The sequence below is a fragment of the Larus michahellis genome, chromosome 21 (assembly GCF_964199755.1).
Source record: "Larus michahellis chromosome 21, bLarMic1.1, whole genome shotgun sequence".
In the NCBI taxonomy this organism is placed as follows: Eukaryota; Metazoa; Chordata; class Aves; order Charadriiformes; family Laridae; genus Larus; species Larus michahellis.
The window spans coordinates 4628602-4649675 of NC_133916.1; the positions used below are offsets into that span (position 1 = coordinate 4628602).

At 60.4% G+C, this 21074-nt stretch overlaps 1 protein-coding gene across 5 annotated transcripts in view; it reads left to right on the top strand.

Annotated features, from left to right (window-relative positions):
* The window catches only part of SOX13 (SRY-box transcription factor 13), a 42745-nt gene that overhangs the window by 7958 nt on the left and 13713 nt on the right, over positions 1–21074 (top strand). Inside the window, exon 1 of one of the 5 annotated variants that reach the window (XM_074564137.1) lies at positions 4781–4896. The exons of 2 other annotated variants lie outside the window; for them this stretch is intronic. The gene's annotated coding sequence lies outside the window, so the exon portion shown is untranslated. Of the gene's footprint in view, positions 1–4780; positions 4897–9040; positions 9164–18030; positions 18762–21074 lie in introns of those variants that run through there. 2 more of the 5 variants (XM_074564135.1, XM_074564136.1) reach the window with 2 other exon arrangements.

Below are 21074 nucleotides of genomic sequence, written 5' to 3' on the forward strand. Positions count from 1 at the left end.
GCGAGGGGGTGGGTGGGCAGAGCTGGCGGAGCCCGACCCGCCGGTGCCAGGGATGGCGCGGCTCCGCTGGAGGATGAGCATCGGTCGATGCCGCCTCCTGCAAGGGCCAGGCTGGGCCCCCAGCACGGCTGGGCACGGTGGCAGGGCTGGCACCCCGGTGCGAGACGGAACCCAGGGCTCTGGGGTGGTGTGTTTTATGACTCATGTCCAGGGCTTATCAGCCCTGAGCTTTGCGTTTGGCCAGCTGCACTTGCAGGCCTGAAACCAGAACCGGGCAGACCAGAAAGATGGCTTTTCCTGGCTGCTTTTGTTTCAAGCACTTAAGTTTTTAACCCCTGGAGCGTGCGGGCAGGGACAGGGGGTGCCCACTGGGCTGGGAACCCCCCCAGTGCTGGCAGAGCTGCCAGGCATGGCTCCCTGGCATCCCTCCACCCCCGTCCTCTGCTCCACGGCCACCGGTGAGTCACCCAGCCCCGATGAGGAGAGGCGACGGCACGGTTTGGGGGAGTTAATCTGCAGGTCCCAGCTCTGCCGTGCTCAGACACCTCAATCTGCCAGAGCAGAGCCTGTCCGCCCTGGGTGAAGATGTCCCCGACGGATCCAGTCTCTTCCTGCCGACCACCAAGCTCAGTTTTTTGCGCAATCTGGACCCGCAGGAAAGGGTGTGCAGGCTTTTCTCGTGTAATCCCGGGGCTGGCAGAAGCTGTGCAGGCGCTGCCGTGGCTAACGGGGCTGGGGCAGGACGGGGCTCTGCTCTGCGCCCTCTTTGTCTTGCCTCCTGCTTGTGCAGGGTGCTGGTCCATTGCTGTCCCCAGCATCCCGCATCCTCGGCTGGCGTAAATCAGGGTCAGCCCCTTGGGATGTGCCAGAGGAGCCGGTGTGTGGCTGCTCCCATGACAGGCTGTCCCAGCTCACTTGCTGTGCCTACCATCGTTCATGGGCTTCGGAGGAGCTGGTGTAGGATTTTTGCCTGGGTTTTGCCTGGTGTAGGTGTATTTTTTTCCAGCTTTTGCCTGGAAAACCCTCCCTCAGGGCAGTTGTCTGCCAGTGTCTGTCCCTGCCTGGCGATGGGCTGGCTGCGTTGTGAGCCCTGGGTCACGCTGATGCGGTTACACACGGGCGCGTTTACCACGGTGTGAGGTTGTTATTGCAGGGCATGTTATCAAAGCACCCCGTCTGCAGCGCCCGGGCACTTTCTGATCCCGCTGGACCCGTCCGTTTGGGCAGGGAGGGATGTTCCCACAAGGGAGGGATGTTCCCCCAAGGCACCCGTCCCTCCCTGGCGCTCCCGGCATCCTCGTACCCTTTTCTCCTCTGGACCCGCACTCGGAAATCCATCCCTCCTACGCTGCCACAAACCGTGGGGACGTCACCCAGTTACCGTAAGTGACTTGGGAGAGGAGAAATTAGGGTGTTGCGAAGACGGAGTCAGAGACGCCCTGTATCGGTGCCGATCTCCTGAGACACCCAGTTTTTTAGCAGATGGGTTCAGCTCTCACTTGAAAAGCTGCGTTTTCTGATATCGATCACCTTATCTGAGGGTACATCCTGTTGCTAACTTTGGCTGCTTCCTCCGTTCAACAGCTGTTGCGCAGCTACAGCTGCTTTAAACCTGCGTGGCGAGGACGGCGTGTGTTGCACGGGGCTGGCGGGGGGGGGTGTTTGGTGCTCGTAAAAATGGATCCCAGGTTTCGTTTGACTGTGGTGAGCAAGAGCCATGCAACATCTCGGAGGTGCTGTGGTGAGCAGCGTTTCCTCCTGCCCTTTCTTGCCCGGCCGGTGGATCGTGCCATGACCAGATGCTGAGGACACGGTGCTGGGGGCGGCGGGACGATACTTGGGGCACTAAATCAAAGCAAAGCGGCAGCGTCTGACATTGAAGTTGTTCTCAGGCAAACGGTTCCCTAATCCTGACCGCCTGGTATCTGAATTTGCGGTTGTGTTTGTCCACATGCTCTGAGCTGTGTCTCGAGGTGCAAAGCCGGCGCAGGAACAGTCGTTCCCCCACGTTAAAGCCCTTGTCCCCTCTGACTTGCCGGAGGAGCAGCCTCATGGTCTGTGTCCTGCCCTGCCCATGGCAGGAGCTCGGCAAGGCCAAACCTTTTTCAAGTTTTTGGCAAAATTTGTACGCTGGAAGGGTTATTAAGAATTGGAACAGGCTGCCTGGGGAAGCGGTTGAGGCACCGTCCCTGGAGGAATTTAAAAGACGGGTAGACACAGTGCTTAGAGATACGGTTTAGTGATGGTTTTGTCAGAGTTGGGTTGATGGTTGGATTTGATGATCGGAAAGGTCCCTTCCAGCCCAGGCCATTCTATGTTTCTACGATAAGCCCCCGTTTCCGAAGGGCGCACTGGCCCCGCTGTGCGATGGCCACCAGCAAAAATTGCCAACCCCGGGGACTTTAACCTGCTCAGTTGGGGCAGCAGCTCTGCCCTCACACCCTCGTGCTTCCCCCGGGCTCTGCCATGCCTGCGAGTCACCGATCTCTGTGTTTAAAATCCTCGGAGGCAGGATGATGCTCTTTGGTCTTCTTGGGAGAGGCGAGTGCGGCAGCAGCCCTCTGCTCCTTGCTCCGGGCAGCCCTTTCCGACCATCACACAGCCCTCGGGGCTGGGGCTGGGACGCGTTGCCTCTGCTCATCCTCTGCCTGCCTGTCCGTGTTGGGAATTTCTCTCTTCTCCCAAGCCTGGTGGGTGAAAACGAATCTGGCTCTTTCTGATATAATTTTGCGAAGTTGGAGCTCTTCGCTGCAATTAGCTGGTATTTAAACCCTCGCTAACCCTTAACATCCTAATGACAATAATAATGATGCTCCACACGTCCTGCAGTGCCACGCATCTAAAGATTACACTCGCTAATTAATTAAACCCCGACCTCCCCCCCTCTACTTTCCTCACTGAGGAGAAGAAATCGCTAAGAGTCTCTTAAGAAAGGACATAAAGGCAGGGAAATCCAGGCACCAAAACAAGACAAATGGGGATTTGAAGACAATCCGGGCCGGGTCCATGTGACCCGAGGAGTGGACCAGGCAGGAGAAAGGATAAAAATGCCAAGCACAGAGCGGGGAGAGAAAACAACCGCCAGCTTAAAAACCCGGGGAAAGAAAAGCACCAAGATGAAGGGAGTGACAAAGCATCAAAGGGAAGAGAAACCAAAGGCGTCGGAACAAAGGACAAGCTGGAACAAAGGACCAAAGAGGGGAGAACAAAAGCACTAAATAGAAAACAAAGGCAGGGGACAAGAAAAGCCCCTCTGTCGGGGCTGAGCTGGAGGGTCCCGGCCCGGCGGGAGGTGGGTGGCACGGGCGGTGCTGCGGGTCCCCGCTGGAGCCGGGCTGGCGGAGGCCGCCGGAGCCTGGGAGCCGAGGCCCCGGGAGCCCAGTTTCGCCTTTGAATCATAGAATAGTTTGGGTTGGAAGGGACCTTTAAAGAATAGGAGGCGATGGGCTCGCCCCCCCGCACCCCAGTGCCACGCCGTCTCGGGTGCTGCGTGGTGGAGGTCGGCAGCAGCCTGGGGGACGTGGCTTTGCTCCTGCGCTGCCCTCCGGCCACTGTCCCCTCCCGTCCCACTGTGTGGTCCGGCCATCCCCTCCCTCCCCACGCGTCTCTGGGGCTCAGCCTGCTCGGCATCACCCCGCTCCCCTCCCTCCGCTCCCCTCTGCCGCAGCCCCCTGCCCCCTCTTGTCCCCCCAGCCCCGCGGCGTGGGGACGGCTGGGGATGCTCTGGGGACGCTGCCAGGCTGGCTGCGTCCTCCCCACCCCGTGGCTTTCCCTTCGGAGAGGAGCTATCGGTCAGCGCTCTGTGTGTGGCTAGCCTGGGCTGCGCTCCGGGGAGGACGATTCGCATCGTCTGGACTAAAAACAACAGCGGCATTCAGGTTGGGAATAGAGAGTTACAGAGAGGCCACGCCGCTTTGTTTCCTCTCCCCGTCGAATCCCTGTTTGGAGCTGGAAGTCCCCGGCAGGGTTGTTGGCACGCACGGGTCCGGCTGTGTTACGCGTGCCGCCTTGCGGGGGGATGCAGTGGGTACCCCCAGGGTCAGGCAGCCGGCGCGGGGTGAGGATGGTGATGGTGACAGTGGACGGGAACCCCGATGGAGCCGGGATGCTGGCACCCTCCCAGGGTGCTTTGGCTGCTTGTTGCTGCGATGGTTTTGGAAGCGGCGGGTGATTTCAGTGTCTTTTGGAGGTGCCAATCTGGCAGGCTCTCGGGCAGCCAGAGAACCACGCAGCGAGAGCCGGGGGCTTTCTGAAAGTCCCCTTTCCAGACCCAAAATGTAGCCCCGGTCCTGGGTCTGTTCTCCATCACCTGCCCTGGCTGCACATCTTCCCCGCAGCGAGCGGTGGCATCTCCTCCGTGTCCCGCCTGCAGACAGTGCTGGCAAAGCCACCCTCCTCGGGGGGGGCTGGGGGCCGGGGCAGTGGGATGCAGGATTTTAGCGCCGTGTCCAAACACTTGCAGGCACAGCATCGCGTGCTGTGCCTGCCACAGGGAGCGTCTCAGTCATTTCTAAATGTTCTGCCCAGGTATTTCTGCTCATGCACCAGCCGGAGCCCACCTGCGATTTCAGCCCGCGCCACCCCAGCTCTGCTTCCCTGCGGAGTCGTTATTTGCTCAATTTTACTTCGCTTTTCGGACAAGCTCTCTCTGAGCATTGGCTAAGAACTGAGCTGCTCCGAGTGCGCTCCCCATAGAGCAATCCTGGAACATCTTGGTTTTATTATGCCCAGATTAGAGCCTGTTACGCTGCGGGCGGACTCGCTCGCACAGCCCCGGCTCCCTGCAGTAGCCGGGCACTGCCAGCGCCGGGGAGGAAGGCAGCACGGAGCTCCCAGCCTCTGGAAACGCTTCTGAAGTGGCCAGGATAAATTGTGGTGTTCGGGTGGCAATAATTGGTAAGTTAATTCCTGGAGCTCACCCACCACCCTGCTAGGAGCCCAGGAGGGCAGGCGCCGGACGGGGAGCAGGGGGATGACGCTGACAGCTCTGGGAGGGTTTGGGATGTGCTGTTTTCACAGCCATCGTCCCCCAGTGTGTGTGGCCTGGCCGTGTTCCCACCCTGAGCCCCAAAACCAAGGGGGCTGGGCAGGCAGGGACCGTAGGAGCTGTGCCGGGGAGGCAGACGCAGGGAAAGGCAGCACCTGGGATGCACAAAGCGGGTTTAAGACCATCACGAGAAGCTGCCCGTCGCCTGGGGGTGCAGAGGGCTGGGGGAGACAGGTGAAGCCCTGCCACCGGCCCTTGGCGTACGCGTCCCTCAGCCCTATGGACCACGAGAGCCGGATACAGTGGGGTGAACTGAGGACAGCCCCAGAGCCACCGCGGTTCCAGAGGGTTTGAGCTTCTCTGTTAGCATTGTCATATCAGCTTGGGTTTAATGGGCTGCAGATGTCTGTCTGTCTGTCTGTCTGCTCGTGCGAGACCACAGTGCATGCGCCTGGTACGGCTCCCTGAGAGCCGGTTCTCACTGCGTGGCGTGGCCGGGGACACCGTGCTGGCCTCACCAGGGCACGTCCAGCCTTGGAGTCTCTTGGTCGGGGGCTTATCACTGGGTCTAGACCCTTTTGGGTCCCTCTGCTTGCTCCGCCAGTGTGGCACAGCTCCTCCTTTCTAAGAAGAGTGGCATGGCCACCGTGGGACTCAGTTTGCAGACGGGGACGCTGCAGGGACACCCTCATCCCGCACACATGGGTTGTTGTGGGATGCATGAGGCAGGTCTGGAGGCAGGAGCTGGGGAAGGTTTGGACCCCATCATCTCCCCAGTCCCAAGGCTCCCGAGCTGCTCCCTGGCTCCTCTCCTTCCCTTGGCCCTGCTTGTGCTGCTGCTCGGGGTGCTCCGCATCCCCAGGGCCAGCGCAAGGATGACACCGTGATTGGGTTTTTTTGGCGAGGTTTGTGAGATGCTTCACGGTACCTCTTCTTCCACTGTGTGCTGCGAAGGAGGGCTCGGATGGGAGCAGGGAAGGGAGGTGGGAGAGGGGCCCGATGAGCCTGATCTCTCCAGTACAGCGAGGAGCTGAGCTGGCACATGGCTCAGCGGGATGCTGCCACCACGCCAGTCCGGGCACTGCCACCACGCCAGCCTGGGCGATGCCACCACACCAGCCCGGGCCAGCTGAGCAACTCGCCAGCTGAACAACCCCCCAGGGGGGTGGGTGGCAGCGACCTGGTGGGCAACAGCAGCCCCTTCATCTGCATCTTCCCTAGATTTTATAAGTCTGGGGGGCCACGGGGGCGGCTGGCAGGACCCACGCAGCTTGCTCACTGTTAGCAATCGCTTTGCAGCTTTCCCAGGCTGGTGAGGAGCAAAGCACATGCCCATTTCCAAACAATGGGTCCGCTTCCGCACAGGAAGCAAGGTCGGATTTGTTCTCCCTGCTTTGCCCCCTCCGGCCAGTTATAAAGGGGCCAAGCCATTGTCTGAACCATTTCCATGACTCAGTCACCAGTATCCTGCGATCGGGAGGCTGGGATTCGCAGCCAGCACAAAGCAGGAGGCACGGCTCCTGCGGCCAGCAGCACCGCAGGCTCCGCAGCAGGGTGGGGGGCTTGGGAAAAGGAAGGCGAGCGCTGGCCGTGCCTTTCCCCTCCGTGCCCCTTGCGCTGGCGGCACTGGGATCTTTGCCCCCACCAGCTTTCCTGGTCCCTCCACCCATTGTCCCGGCTTCCTTCTGCTGAGGGAAGCAGAAAGCCGGGGGAGGGATTACAGGGTGGGAGCAGCCCTGGTTGCTCTCCTGGGCTCAGACAGGTAGGGAGAGATGGAGCAGGAGCTGGGTGGTCCCCATGTGACCCTGTCTGAAAAGGCAATGACTGTCTCTGTACCATCATGTCCATCCTGACACCTCGTGCCCGTGGTCGTGGGGATGCTCAGCAGGTCCTGGGGATGCCCTGCGCATCCTGGGGACGCCCCAGGTGGAGAGAAGGAGATGCAGGTGGAGCTAGTGTGGCTCAAAGGAGGACCCGGGGAGGAGCAGAGCCAGGATGGGGACAGGACCCATGGATGCGTGGGTGGTGACACTTGGGGATGGGCAGCTGGGCCACCACCTCCTGGCACCCATCTGGGAGGTGATGCTGGACTCAGGGAACCGCAGTGTGGCTAGCACCTGGGGGGACCTGCCAGGGACCAGGCAAGGAAGGCTACCATGGCCACCACGGCCACTGGGGACCACGAGGAAGGAAAGGAAAGTGAAAGTCCCTGACTGCTGCTCCGGCCTGGCTGTTGCTATGACGACCCGAACAAAGCTCCCGCGCCCTCTTTTTTGGCTCCGTTGTGCAGGTCCTCGGCCCCTTTGTTAATTGTTTCCCTGTCCAGTTTGGGGGCTGCGCCTCCCGCCTCCTCCTGCCCCCGGAGCGGCTCGGGGGGCCTTGCTGGGGCAGCCCCAGCCCCAGGAGTGCATGGAGGTCGCTGTGGGTTTGCCTGCGCGCTTGGCGCTCGCTTGGCCGCTGGCAACCATCTCCCTCACGTGACCTCGGGGTCTTCTCCCGAGCCGGGGGGGCGAGAGCGTCGGCAGCCGGCAGTGCCGGCAGAGAGGGGCCAGTGGCTTTGGTGGGCGCATGAGGCTGCCTGCACTGCCCATGCATGGGATGGCACTGGGTTCGCCAGTGTCCCCTAGCTGGGGAGGGGGCTTCAGAAGGGCTGGGGGGAGACCTGCTGGCACAGGAGGAGCTGCCTTTGCATCCTGCCCTGCTGCGTGTTTGGTACTTGCTGCACAGTCCCGGGAAATGCCGTTTCCCCTCAGGGCCTCAGTTTCTCCATCTGTGAAATGGGAACGTCTATCACTGAGCTCCTTTATGTTTTGGGGTCTGTGGTTGCAGCCCACTCGCTGCCTTTGGCTTCCAAACACTGCTGTGCCTCGTGTTTAGTCCTCTGGGTGAAGATGCCAGATGGGAAACTCTCCCAGATAACTTCTTGCCTGGCTCTGCCCAGCCCCGTGCATTCCTGTGTGATGGGCACAGAGAGAGGGGAGGCCACGTGTCAGGGTGGATATAGGGTGTGGGTGCCCAAACCCCTCCAGAAACCCCATGTTCCCAGTTAGTGCGTGGTGGCTGGGGGAGCTGGGAGTCCCGGGAGCTTGAGCTCTTGTCTTCTGCTCCTGGGACTGGGTGAAAACAATGTTTGGAAAAAAAGAAATTCCCATGGAAGAAAATGATGGTGTGGGGGAGGAAATGGATTCGAGTCAATGGGAATTTTCCCTGTTGGTAAAACGTAAACAGTTCTCCTTCAATGTTGACATAACATTTTAAAGAGTTCTTTATACAAAAAAGACTGTTTGTCAACATTTGTTTGTCCAAACCAACCCCCTCGCTCTCCAGCTGGAGCACCGGTTTGCTCTGTAGGAAGCGTTTTTTTCCCTCAGGAAGGCGGGTGATGGCATTCCCAGCGGAGCCCTTGGTGGGATGCGGGGTGTGGAGTGCGGGATGCGGGGCCCGGGGTGAGCTCCTCAGCGACCGAGGGCAGCAAAAGCCCTGCCAGGGCCCCTTTTCCCTTGTTTTTTTCTGGGCTGGTTGTGGTGGTCTTGGGCGAAGGAGCAAAAATTGGAGGTGGTGTGGGCAGGAGAGGCTGGAAGCTGGGCTTTAGGATCTGTCACTCGGTGTCCCATGGTTTTGGGACTCCCCCCGGAGCTGCAGGCTGTGCTCTCTGCCAGCCAGGCGCCGTTCCACTCCCTCGCTGGGAGCGGGTAGTGCCGGTCCCTGCACGGACGGGGGTCCCGGGGAGTGCCGGGGGGTCCCGGGGTGTCCCCCAGGACTCCTCCGAGCCGTGCCTCAGTCTTTGGGGGTGTCTCGGCCCTTCCACAGGACTCTAGAGCAGAGGGTGGGAGCGGCCCGGGGGCTCCCGGCGGTGTCACGCGTGGGTCCCCCGTCGGGGCAGGGGGTCCCGAGGGGAGGGGACGGGGCAGAGGGGCCGCCCCGGAGCCGGCTGCTGGCTGGCTGGACCGGTGTCCCTCCTCCTCCTCCTCCTCCCCTCCTCCTCCTCCTTCTCCTCCTCCTCCTCCTCGCTCCCTCTCTCCGCCCGGCGCCGGGGCAGCTCCCACCGGAGGCGCTGGGGACATGGAGCGGACCTGAGCCGGGCGCGGCGGCGGCGGCGGAGCCCGCACCGGCACCGGCGGCGTCACCGACAGCGGCGGCGGGGACCGGGCAGCAGCGCTGCAGCGCGGCGGAGCCGTGAGTGCGGTCGGGGGCACGGCCCGGGGCGCGGGGGGACACACACACACAGGCATTGCCCGGGGGGGCACCGACACGGCCCCCGGCGCGGCGAGCATCCTCCCGGGTCGCGGTCCCCGACTCCGGCTGGGCTGAGCGGGGATGGCGGGGGCCGTCTGACAGGACCACCCCCACCGCCACCACCTCCAAAGCCCCTTTGCTTAAACAGGAGAAGGAAAAAGGGGAAGGGGGGGGAGTGCAGGGCCCGTTCATCCCCCAGCCCCGTCCCCGCTGCAAAGTTCAGGGGCTGCAAACTCTCCTCCGAGAGCCCCCCCGCGCCGGTAGCCGTGCCGGGGCGACCGATAGCCCGGCAGGCAAGGGGTTAAGCCACGGGCACACACCCCCCCTCCCCGGGAGGGTACAGGGCCGGCAGACAAGGGGTTAATCATTGAATGACATCCTCCCCCCCTAGACCCTTGACCTGGCTACCAAGGGTTGGCCCGCTGAAGCCCCCTCCTCGGGACCCCTGTCCCACCCAGTCCGGGAAGGTTTCTCGCCCCTTCCCGCTGGTCACCGGGGCTGCCGGTGGGACTTGTCCTCCCATCCCGGGCACACAGCTCCGGCCCCCACCGGGTGTCTGGGTCGGGGATACGGGGGGGGTGCAGGGTGTAGGCTGGCAGCTCCCCCAGACACGGCATTGGGGGTCCCAGTACAGACACCGTGCAGGGACAGACGGACATGCCGTGCTGGCACAGACGGACCCCACGGGCCAGCACAGGGCCCGGCAGCCGTGCCCGGCACACGCGTGTGTCCACGAGGCTCGGGGCTGTTTGTGGGCATTCATGACTCCACGGCGCTCAGGGGTTGGCGGGGTCCCCATCCCTTGTCCCCCGCCGTGGGACGGATGGGACGCTCCTGCCCCGTCACCCAACTCCCACTGCCTTTTGGACAGGGAGAGGCGACTTCTGTCCCCTGTGCCACCATCGCTGCGGCCAGCCCCGCAACACTGCCGGGTAGCGGGCACGGGGTCGGGGCAGGAACACTTGCCGTGGGTGCCACGCGTGGGTGTTTGTCTGTCCTCCGAGAGGGGCTGGGGTTGTTCTAACAAACCCCAGCGACAGCATCGCGATAGCGCGCGGTCAGAGAGGGGGTTTGGGACCGGGGTCGGCACTGAACTCTGTCGCTCGCTGGGACCTAAGAGCGGATGAACCTTGTCACTGAGATTACGTCTTGCCCGGCAGCCATGGCGTGTCCTGCGCGGGCGACCCGTCCTGGGCAGATTTGGGTCTCTGGGGGCCGAAGCTGCTGCACAGCGGAGGCTCAATTCGTGGGGTCCCACAGTGGGGCTGTGGGTGCAGCCATGGGGAGGGGGTGTGGGGGGGGATTTCACCCCCTGGGTGATGGAGCGCAGCTGGGCGCTCGCCCCTGGGGACCCCCGCAGTTAAACCCCGACAAAGTTAGTGGCGGAAGAGAGAGAAAGCGAGAGACGCATCACCCAGGGAGCTGTAAAGGAGAGGTTTTTCATGTGAAATGTGCAAATAAATACAAAGCTGTGCTTCTTTCCACCTCCGCCTAATGATTTCCAGTGTTTTGTGCAGGGGGTTCGGTGCCAGTGAGGGATGCTGCCCAGGAAAAATTACAGACCGTGGCCGCATATTGTTCAAGTCTCAGTTACATCTTGTGAGGTACCTTCAGCATGGAAAACACTTGACTTCCAAAGCAAATCTGGAGTAATAGATTTTAGGAGTGAAAAAGGACCATTAGCTCAGCTAATGTGATTTTCTCCATAGCACAGACCAGATAATATCACTCAGTTACTCTCCTATTGAACCAATAACTCGTGTTTGTAATTCATGCAATTTCCTTTTAGTTCAATTTAATTTTGTACAGAATCCATTCTGTTGACACTGATACAGTACTTTTTTTTTCCTTTTTTTTTTTTTCTTTTGAAAGCCTGCGATTTCAGAGGCTTTGTGTTAAAAATAGCTGCTGTCCTTTGACAAACGTGGGCAGGCTGAAGACAGTTTTCTAAATCATTTGCGAGTGACACATTTTTACCAGCGTCTCCCTTCGTGCCGTTTATTTGTTTCACTCACGACTGGAGGAGCCGCTGGCGGGGGGGGGTGGTGGTGCCCTCCCAACGGGGCTGGGGGTTTGCCTTTGGCATCTGGGCTGGCATCTCATGCAGGAGGCGAAATCCCTTTAGGACAGGTAGAAGCAGAGATCCCAGATTTGGAAAAAAATCCATTTTTCCTCTCCGATGGGAAGCTCTTTGTGCCGTTGGGTGAAATCCCTTTAGGACAGAGGTGTAATAGGTAGGAGCAGAGATCCCAAATTTGGAAAAAAACCCCCCATTTTTCCTCTCCGATGCGAAGCGCTTCGTGCCGTCGGGCAGTTCCCCTCCTCCGGTGTGCCCACGTTTGCTTTTTTCACCTCTACCAAATTGGAGCACCCAAACCACCCTCTGCGCCCCCCCCCCCCCCCAAAAACAAGTCTTTCTGATAAGCAAAGTTTGTTCCAGCCAGGGTGCAAGATGTCCCGGGGGGGAATAGCTGGACTTTTTGTCTCCCTGCCGAAACGTCCATTTTCGGGGGGGGGGGCCAGGGGAGCTGTGCCCTGGCACGCGGGGCCGGAGGGAAGATGGAGCAGATCGTAAACTTGTTATGCGCCGGAGGGGTTTTATTTTTGTTCATGGGATGCAGAGGAAGAGGGTTTTTTTTTTTTTTCTCTCCGTGCAGGGGGAACGCAGCAGCACAGTAAATCTAGTCTTTCACTGGGTTTATTTTTACATTCGTGACTTGCTGGTGGGCTCCCCGGGCGCTCGCTCCAGCCGGCCGCTCTCGCTGCCCCTCGCCTTACTGGAACCGATATTCAGCGGGGCTGAGCGCCCGCTGCGCGCCCTGCGAGCGGGTCGGGGCGAAGGGTGGCTCTGGGACCCGGCAGCAGCGTGTTTTGTGCTCCCCAGGTGAGTGCTCAGGGCTGGTTTGAGGGGGATGGCGGGGGGGCTGCGTGCCTGCTGCCCCCGGGGTGGCAGCATGCCGTCGGCAGGCTGGGACATGGGTCCAGGCTGTGTCCCCTCGGTCCAGGCTGTGTCCCCCGGACGGAGCATCCTTAGGGATGCAGGGAATTGGGAGTTTGCTGGCGAGTGGGTAGGGTGATGGAGCGAATCCCTGTGGGATACGCTGGGCTGTGCCGGGACACTTTGCTCGCTGACGGGGGAGCCGGGTCACCTCTGCTGTCCCCAGCCCTCAGCGTGGCCGTGGCTGCTCAGGGATCCCGTCCGTCCTCCTTCGAACGGCAAAACCAAACAAACTTTGGTGGATTTTGGCAGGCTGGTGTCACAGCAGCGCTGGTGGCTCTGCTTTTGGGGGTCCCTTGCTGCAGGTCGGGGACCCTCGGGGCCAGCAGAGCGGCAGGGACAGCCCTGTGAGCCCATGGCCCGTGGCTGCTAGCCATCCCGTCCCGCACGTGGAGCGCGGGGAGCCCCGCTTTGTCAGCCGGCCGCGAAGCCGCGTTCCTGCTTGCTCCAGCTTTATCCCATTGTAAACACTCAGGGCGGGTTTGTGTGGGGCCGGCTTTGTGCCTGCACGTGTAATTGCAGAAATCAGAAAAGCTTTTATGAGCGAAGTGACAACCTTTAAACAGACGGCTGCGACCGATTGTCGGGACGCGCTTGTCAGTACGGCTCCGCTCTGCTTTTACGCCCTACGAGTTGCCAGCCCCGCCAATAATCCGCGTGCTGCTTGTTTTCCTCAAGAAATACATTTATTATAATGAAAAAGTAAATCCACTCGCCGGCAGGGCAGTGGCTACCTCCAGCCCGCGATGCCGTGGAGAAAGCGGGCTGGCCTCTTTTGTTCTCTCCTGCGGCCGCGCCGCTGAACAGCAGCATCGCTACCAACCGGGGACCCGTCATGAAATCTTTTATTTTTTTTTTTCCTTTTTTCCCCCCCACCTCGGGTAGAAAATCCCGATGGGTCAAAGCTTTTTGTGCGTCTGGCGGCGGGGCTGATGGAGGAGGTTGTGCTTGGCCGGGGGTGACGGGGAGAGCCCAGACAGACGGGCAGCCCCCCGGGTCGGGCGTTCCCCGGCTGGGGGGTCCCTGGTAGCGTCGCGGCCACCCCTGACCAGAGCCAGGCTGGGCTACCCTCGGCTCCGCTGCTTTATTTTTCCCAAACTTTGCAGAGTTTTCAGTTTCATTGCACTGCGGGTGGGAGGAAGATTCAGGCCGCTCAAAAGTTTTGCACCGTGCGTCGCTCATTTCCACCCCGTTTTAACCCAGTAAAGAAGAAGCGAAAGGGAAATAAATTAGCGCGGCTCGTGACATTTCTGCTGGAAAATATCTCGGTGCCTTTACCCCCGTCCTGCGCCTTTTGGGGAGTAATTTCAGGGGTGAAATCCGCTCCCTCGGGTCAAGCTGGTGCTGGCTGTGCCCCCCCCCCCCACCCCGGGATCTCCTCATGGCTGGGTGCTGCTTGTGGACGGCTGAGAAGTGCGTGGGCTCCTCCGGCACGAGGAAAGTTGGCAGCCTCCAAAGGCATCGACTTTTGGAAAATTTTCTGCTGCTTGGAAGCCCTCCCACTCCGTCTCCACCTGCTCCAGGACCACATGTCCCAAGCTGGAACCGCTCCAGCCCCGAACAAGGGCCCTTGGTCTGCCCAGTCCCACCAACTCGGCGGGGAGGACGGCTGGGGAGGTGCTGGGGTGGGGGGGGGGGGGGGGGCCCAGCTCGCACCAGAAACATCCCGGCCGCTTGGATGGGTCGGTAAAAATAGGAGTAGGGGATGCAGCGGCTGAATCTGCCTCAACAAAGCGTTTAGGCGAGTGCGCTGGAGCACATGGTGGAGGTGGAGGGTTGCCTTAGCTGAAACAGCCTCGTCCCCTTCGCCTCCAAGCAGCACCCCCCAGCACCCCGCTCCCCGAACGGCTCTGCTTTTTGCTCAAATGTGTCGTTTTTCGAGGGGGAAGCCACTTCTGCGCACGTTGTACGGGAGGGAAGCTCCCTTCCCTGCCTTCTTGCCCCGCTCCCGCTTGCAGCCCTTCGGCTGAAGAATGCAAACGGGGAGATGGATCTGAAATATTTGAAATTCTGCTTCTCCATAATTTAATGCTCCATTACCGCCCAGGCCTGCTGCAGGCATGTGACCGTTATAAAAGATGCAGTCTGGTGGCTGCAGAGGCCGGGCGGCCTCCCCCCACGGACCCCCCGGGTGTCTTATCAGAGAGGAAGGAGATAATGCTCATCATTAAAGCTGCCTGCAAGACCCTTGCCAGCACCCACTAGCCCCGGCCAAGATCTGCTGGCCCGAGTTATTATTTTTTAATTCTGCTTGGCGGAGGCAGCTCATGGCAGTTCATTGTGTGGTGGGGAGGAAAGAGGATAAGATTATAAATTAAATATAGCAAAGAGAATTAAAAGAAGGTGGGGCAGCAGTGAGGCCGGTGAGGGTATTTGATCCTCTTTGCCCATGCGAAATGGGCTTGTGGCGAGCTGGGCTGAGCCAGAGTCTGTCAGGAGAAGGAAGAGAAGATGGAGAAGCAGGTAGATAGAAATACCCCATGGCGTTGCCAGCACCACGCAGCAGCTTCTGCCGCCGCCGCGGGGCTGCTGCCTTGCCCTGCCGCTGGGCTCCATGGCGGTACCTGGTGAGAGCCAGAAATGGAAACTCTTGGGATGTAAAAGTCAACCTGGGAAAGTCAGCGGGGCCGAGCACGGCCAGGCGACATGGCGGGGGCATTCCCCAGCAGAGAGGAGGCTTCTCACATCGCCCATTGCAGCGCTAGTCCCCCCCCGGCGTTGTCACCGCCGCTCTTGCCTGGGATGGGTGTGGGTTTGCAGTGAGCGGCCCTCATCATCCCCCGTAGTCTTCCTCCCTTGTTCTGGCTGGGCGTTGGTAACACAGCACGGCTCCCGGTTGTCGCCTTGTTCAGAGCCTGGAAAACCACTTGTTTTGAAGAAGCGGAGCTGGGTGATGGTGGTGAGGGTTTGGACTGCAGCGGATGTGCTGGGCTGCGCAGAGATGTCTGCTCTGCTCCCCACGCCGGCTGGCCGGGCCACGGGGGAGCCAGTCCCCCATGCTGGGCAACCCACAGCCCCCCTGCCACCACCCCATGGCTGGCTTTGTCCCCACTGTGTCCCTGCAGGATGAAGAGAGGAGAAGCAGATCGGGGTGGGGAGAGGAAAGGACCGAGGTTAAAGAGACTGGGCAGGTGCTGAGCGCGCAGCTCGTCCCCGGTGTCCTGTCACTGGGGACATGTGGGTGCCACTCGTCCCCGGTGGCCTGTCACTGGGGACACGTGGATGCCTGAGGCCACTGCAGCAGAAACTGGGGACCACGCAGAGCTGGGACAAAGCCTAGGGCAGGGCGAGCGCGGCTGCGGGGCTGAGGGGGGTGTGTGTGTGTGTGCGTGCATGGGTGGGCGAGCTCCGAGCTGGGCAGGAGGGTCACCCAATGGTTCACCTGCCAAAAGCGAGCTGGTGTGGGAAGGGTTTAGAAAACCCGCTTCGAAAAGCCTCTGCCCTGGCCCAGGCTGGCAGCCCTGCCTGCTGCCTGCCCGCTGCCTGCCCACCAGGGCGTAGGGGAATGCCAGAGCCCGGCTTATCTTTTGTCTGGAACAATAGAGGGCTTGGCCCTATTGTTCTTACCTTGCACGCCCAGGCGGAAAACCAGTCCCCTGGGGCAGGGGCTTGCACACCAGCATGCCTGTGTGTGCAGGAGGGGGCTTATGGGCAGGGCTGGCAGGGACGGGCAGGGCTGGCAGGGACGGGCAGGGCTGGCAGGGCCATCCTCGCCAGTCTGTGCTTCTGCCCGGGGGCAGCCCTGCAGGTGAATTCCCCAGGAGCGGGCAGCTTGGGACCTTTCCTGCTCGTTTTCCATGCCGTGACACAGGGATTTCAGGAGCTGGAGGGTTAATCTGGGGGAGGTCCCCAGGCTGGAGGGGACCCTCCCTACCTGCGAAGGCTGCAGCATGGGGCAGAGGCAGGGAAATATTTCCTTCCTTGGAGGCTCTCGGTCTGTGATTCGGGTCTCCACGTGCAAACGCTGGCCTTTGGGCTCCCCCTGCCCTGTCCTTCCTGCTGCATTGCCTCGGGTCTGTGGGTCCGTCCTGGGAACTGGCTGGAGGAACACTCATTTTTGCAGGAAATATGTGTGTTTTCAAGCAAAGCTGGTGGTTGGGGCCAGACACTGGACGCGGCTCTTGGTGCAACAGCCCAGGGGAGCACACAGCTTGAAGCCAGCGCTGGCTGGGAGCATCTCGGGCTGCAAACCCCAGCTCTGCCATCCCTTACAGCCCTCCCTGTCCTTCATTTAGTGGGGGCAAAGCAAGGCTGACCCATCCCCATGGGGCTCCCGGCACCATCAGCCCAGCAGCCACGTAGCTCCGGCAGCCGGGGAGGCCATGAAACGCCTCTGGGTCCCTCTTGTCCTCCCTGTGTGCCCGAGACACCCCCCCCCCACGGCACACAAGTGGCAGCAGGGTGCGTGTTCCTGCCTGCACAGGCAGAGCACAACTGTGCCTGCCCACGGCCCCACTGAAGCCGCACAGGGGAACGCGCCGGGATGCGGCACGTGGTGGCAGGAGCTGCCAAAGCCCCTCGCTGGAGGGAGCAGGCTCGGGGACCCCAGGGGAAATGGGGATACGGGGCGGGGGGACAGGTGGCACCGGGCACAAAGAGCCCCTTGTGCGCTGGGGTGTGCTGCGGCAGCCCCGTCTGGCTGGGGGCAATTGGACACCCCCTTGCAAACGGGGAGGGCCGGCAGCTCTGAATGCCTCTGCCCTCGTCTGTGCTGGGGTTTTGTTGTGCAATGAAAACGATCCCGGCGGGCCGGTAAAAGCTTGTTCCCAAATCTCTCTGCTCCCCGGGAGGAGAGGAGCCCGGCTGGGAGCTGCTGCATGACCAGGATTTCGTGGGCTTTAAGTTTCTCCGAAGCGAGAGGGGAGCGGAGGGGTGAGGTGCAAACCCAGCCCTGCAGGAGGGTTGTGGTTCGGAGGGTCGCAGCCGCTGGATCCCTGGGGTGCTGCAGCCGGACGGGGTGGTGAGGGGTCCCCCAGAGCCCGGGGTCTCTCCCTGAGCCGAAATAATGGTAGCGATAAAAATGGCATGAACCAGACCCCTGCCCCCCCCCGCGATTTCTCTCTCGCAAAGTGAGACCTGCCCCGTTGACACGACCGAGGCGATGCCGGGTGCGAGCCCCGTTGCGGCTGCTGGAGGATGCTCTTTCTCAGCCATGGGGCACAGAGCAACAGGGGGGGTGATCTACCTCCCGGACCGTGACCACGGGAGCCTGAACCCACGCCCTGAATTAGGGGTAACGCCATCAAAGTGAAAGCGGCTTAAACTAATAAGGCGGAGAAGTCAGGCCGAAAGCGTTTTCCTTTGGTGGGGGTAGGGGAGTGGGGTGTCTTCACCCAGGCTCAGCCAGGCATGGCGCTCTGAGCTGCAGGAGCGGGGTCGGGGTTGCCATTAGAAAGGGGTGCGATGGTTTGGGGACGGTGATGGACAGATACAGGCACCGAGCACCCGTCCTTCAGGCTGCCTTTTCTTTCAGAGGGAGGTTGACGGTGGCCCCGGCGGCTTGTGGGGCAGCTCCCGTCGTGCCAGCAGAAAAAAAATAATAAATCTGTTGCTGAAATGTCAAGCGGCCCCAGCAGCTGGAGCTTCCCCCGCTCCCACCCCCCTGCCCCCAGTTTGGGCAGCAGCTGGGGAGGGCGAAGGGGCTCCGTGGAGCTTTTGTCCCTTCGTGTCCGAGCCTGGGTGCGTGGAGCTGTTTGCTGCAGCTCAGGATCCCTGTGCAAAGGGACCCCGGGGGTTTCCGGGGCGCTACTGGTTGCAGGGTGTGGGGTGCTGCGGGCGGAAGAGCGGCCCCGTGATTTTCGGATACTACCCTGGGCTGGGGTGCTGGGTGTGAGAGGGGTCGGGGCCGGCTCCGAGCATCCTTTCGGTGCGCACGTGTGTGTGCGGCTCACCCAGGGGGAACACGAGTGCAAAAAAGATGGGATGGCCCCCTCCCAAAAAAAGAAACCCCCCCAGCAGAGCCTGGCGTCGGCTGGAAAAATAATAACATTATTGGAAGGTGTTAAAATGCCACGAGAAGCTCAGCGAGGGGAGGGGGTGACGCACACTGGCCGATGCCATGGGGTGGACCGTGGGGCTGTGCCGAAATGGCACCATGTCCTGCGTGCCACAAGGCTCACCGTGTCCCCTGTGTCACGGTGCATGGAAAAAGGTTTCGGAAAGCCCAGGCCCAGCCCGGGAGGTGCAGGGCAGATCACGCTCGAGGCGGGTGAGCCCTGTGTCCTTTTTTTTTTTTTTTTTTTTTCTTTTCTAAGCAGGAGAGGAAAAGGGTCAGATGTCTTTGCCCCTCCGTCATGCGATAGGAAAGTATTGTTTACGAAGCAGCCGAGTCAAACGTGCCCTCCGCTCTGCCTGGAAACGCTGAGTGAGTGAAATTACACAAAAAACGACACCGAGATTGGCCTCCCCGATAAGCCCGAGGGCCGCTTTTGGGTGAGGGGAGGACAGAAACTGTGAAGAAAAGGAGGGAGACACGCTAACTGCGGTCCCTTGCTGCACCCGTGCCCTGCCGGCATCACCGCGTCTTCCCGCCGGGGCTGGGTGAGTCGTCCCCATCCTTTGCCTCCCGCTATGGAGTTGCGGGGGCGGGGGGGATTCGTTATTTGCTCTGAGTTTGCTGGGTTTTTTTTAAATTTCTTTCCCATAATTGCTCGATTGGTTGATGGAGGCTGGTTAAATTGGGGAGCGGGGCGATGGAACGCGCCAATGCCTGTGCTGGGGTGGTGGGAGGGGGTTTGGGAGCAGCCCCCAGGGCCTGCGCGGGGTCCCAGGGACCTGGCGGCTCCCCCAACACCCCCTGGGGGGGGTCGGCCGCTGGTGGCATCGGTGGGACCGTGGGGCTCATCCAGCCACCCCGGTGCTGGGTGTAAAGGCTCAGCATCCATGAGCTGGGCAGGTTTCGCTGCCCGTTTCTTTTGCATCCAGGCAAAGCCTCATGTGAAGGGGGGGGAACTCGTTTTAAAAATTGTTTTCTGATGCAGAAAAAAGGAAAGAAAGAGTAAATGCCTTTTCTTCAGAGTTCCTCCCTCCTCACGCTTCCCCTGTGTCTGCCCTTACGAAGACGCTGGGGCATTTCTGTCGCTGACGTGTAACGCAGGGGAAGGCAGGAACGGCAGAGGCCAGGGAGGCAATAGGAAGGGCCTTTTGGAAAATATTAAAAATGTGGGGTTTGCGCTTTTCCCTGGAGCGTTTACACCTGCAGGGAAGGGGAGTTTCTTCTTTCAGCCCGTCTCCCCCTCGGAGCAAAGCGCTGGCCTCTGCCAAGCATCCCCTTCTCTGCCGCGCACCCCCGGGGCTGCCAGATGCTTAAAGATGCTTTAAACCATGTAACCTTCCCCGGACAAGAAACCCATCTGCCTGCAAAGCCGGGACGGTGGGAGGAGATTTTTTTTTTTTTTCCTTATCAATACGTCTTCTTGGGTGGAAGAAAAAAAAAAAAAAAAACATCCTGCAGACTGTCTAGTCTTGAGGCCAGGAAACGGGAATGACCAGCGCGGTCCCCGGCCATCACGTGGGCCGTCGCTGGGATTGTTCCCGCGCCTTCTTCCTCCGGGCTTTGCACGGTTTTAAATAATTCCAGCGCGACGGAGTTTCCTCCGCTTCCCTGATGAGATCATTCCCCGTCTAATAAATCTCGCGGCCAGGAAGTTCCACCTGAGGTTCAGTTTAATTTTTCGCCTACTTAAAACCGTCCTATCGCTCATCCCGCTAAAGGAAAAATGTGTTTGGGTCGTGGCTGTGAAGGCGGTGGACCTGTGCCCAGTTTACACCCGGGGGGAAGGATCCGACTGCCTCCTTGCATTTGATTTTATTGTTTGGATGGTTATAAAACTACTGGCTGGTTTTTTGTCCGCATCCTAATGCAGGCGGGTTCACGTGAGCTGGCATCCCTGGATTTTGGGTCGCGGAGGCACAGCCGGGCGGTGGAGGCGGGGGGGGGTCCCAGCAAAGCCCTGGTGCTGGGGGGCAATGCGGGCAGGGTGAGTAATCCTTTACGCCAAGACAGGAAGGCATTTTGCGGTGATGTGTCCCTCTGCCATCTCATAAGAAACCGGAGGAAGGTGAGCAAACCCGTCTCAGAAGCGCTGTGAAACCAGCAGTGAGCTGGAAATTGTTAATAAGGGGGGGGGGAATCGGGAGGCTGGGATGTGGCCAGGTGAAAACGTGCGCCGGGATGGATCCAGTGGACCCGTGTACCCACAGGGAATGTGTTGTGCTTGTCTCATCGTTATCACGGGAGGCTTCGTTTTCCCATTCCCACCCGGAGCATCCCGCGTGTCCATCGCCGCCGCCTCGGGTCTGGCCGGTGCTGAGGCAGAGGACGGAGAGGACAGTCCCATGCTGCAGGGATGGGGCGCGAGGTGGATTCCGGCAAGTGGGGTTATTCCAGGAGACTCAGAAAAGCAGGAGCCGAGTCTCTGAGGACAGAGCTGCCCTCTCAGGGCTCGATCTGCTGCAGCTTAGTGCTCACACGAGCCGTCAGCCGGTGCCCCGAGACACCCGGCACGGAGCTGGGATCCGCTGGTGTACGGAGGCGATGGAGGACCCTGATTAAGCAACCCAGATCCTCTGCTTCCCCCCGCCACAGCCTGAGAACGCATCTTTTTTTTTCTCCTTGGCTTGCAAGTGTTCGACTTAAGTGAATTTAGTGATTAATACGGGTTATTTTCTCTCTCTCTCCTCAAGTTTTGAATAGCAGGATTGATTCGATTTCCCCCTGAACCTCTGAAGGGCTTCTCTGCTGGCATGCATCAGAGAGATATGCATTTCATTAGCGGTCCCGGCGATGGCCTGGAGGCCTTTGAAGAAGGCAGGTTGGGGTTTTTTTTGGGATAGAATTAGTAAACGCTATGC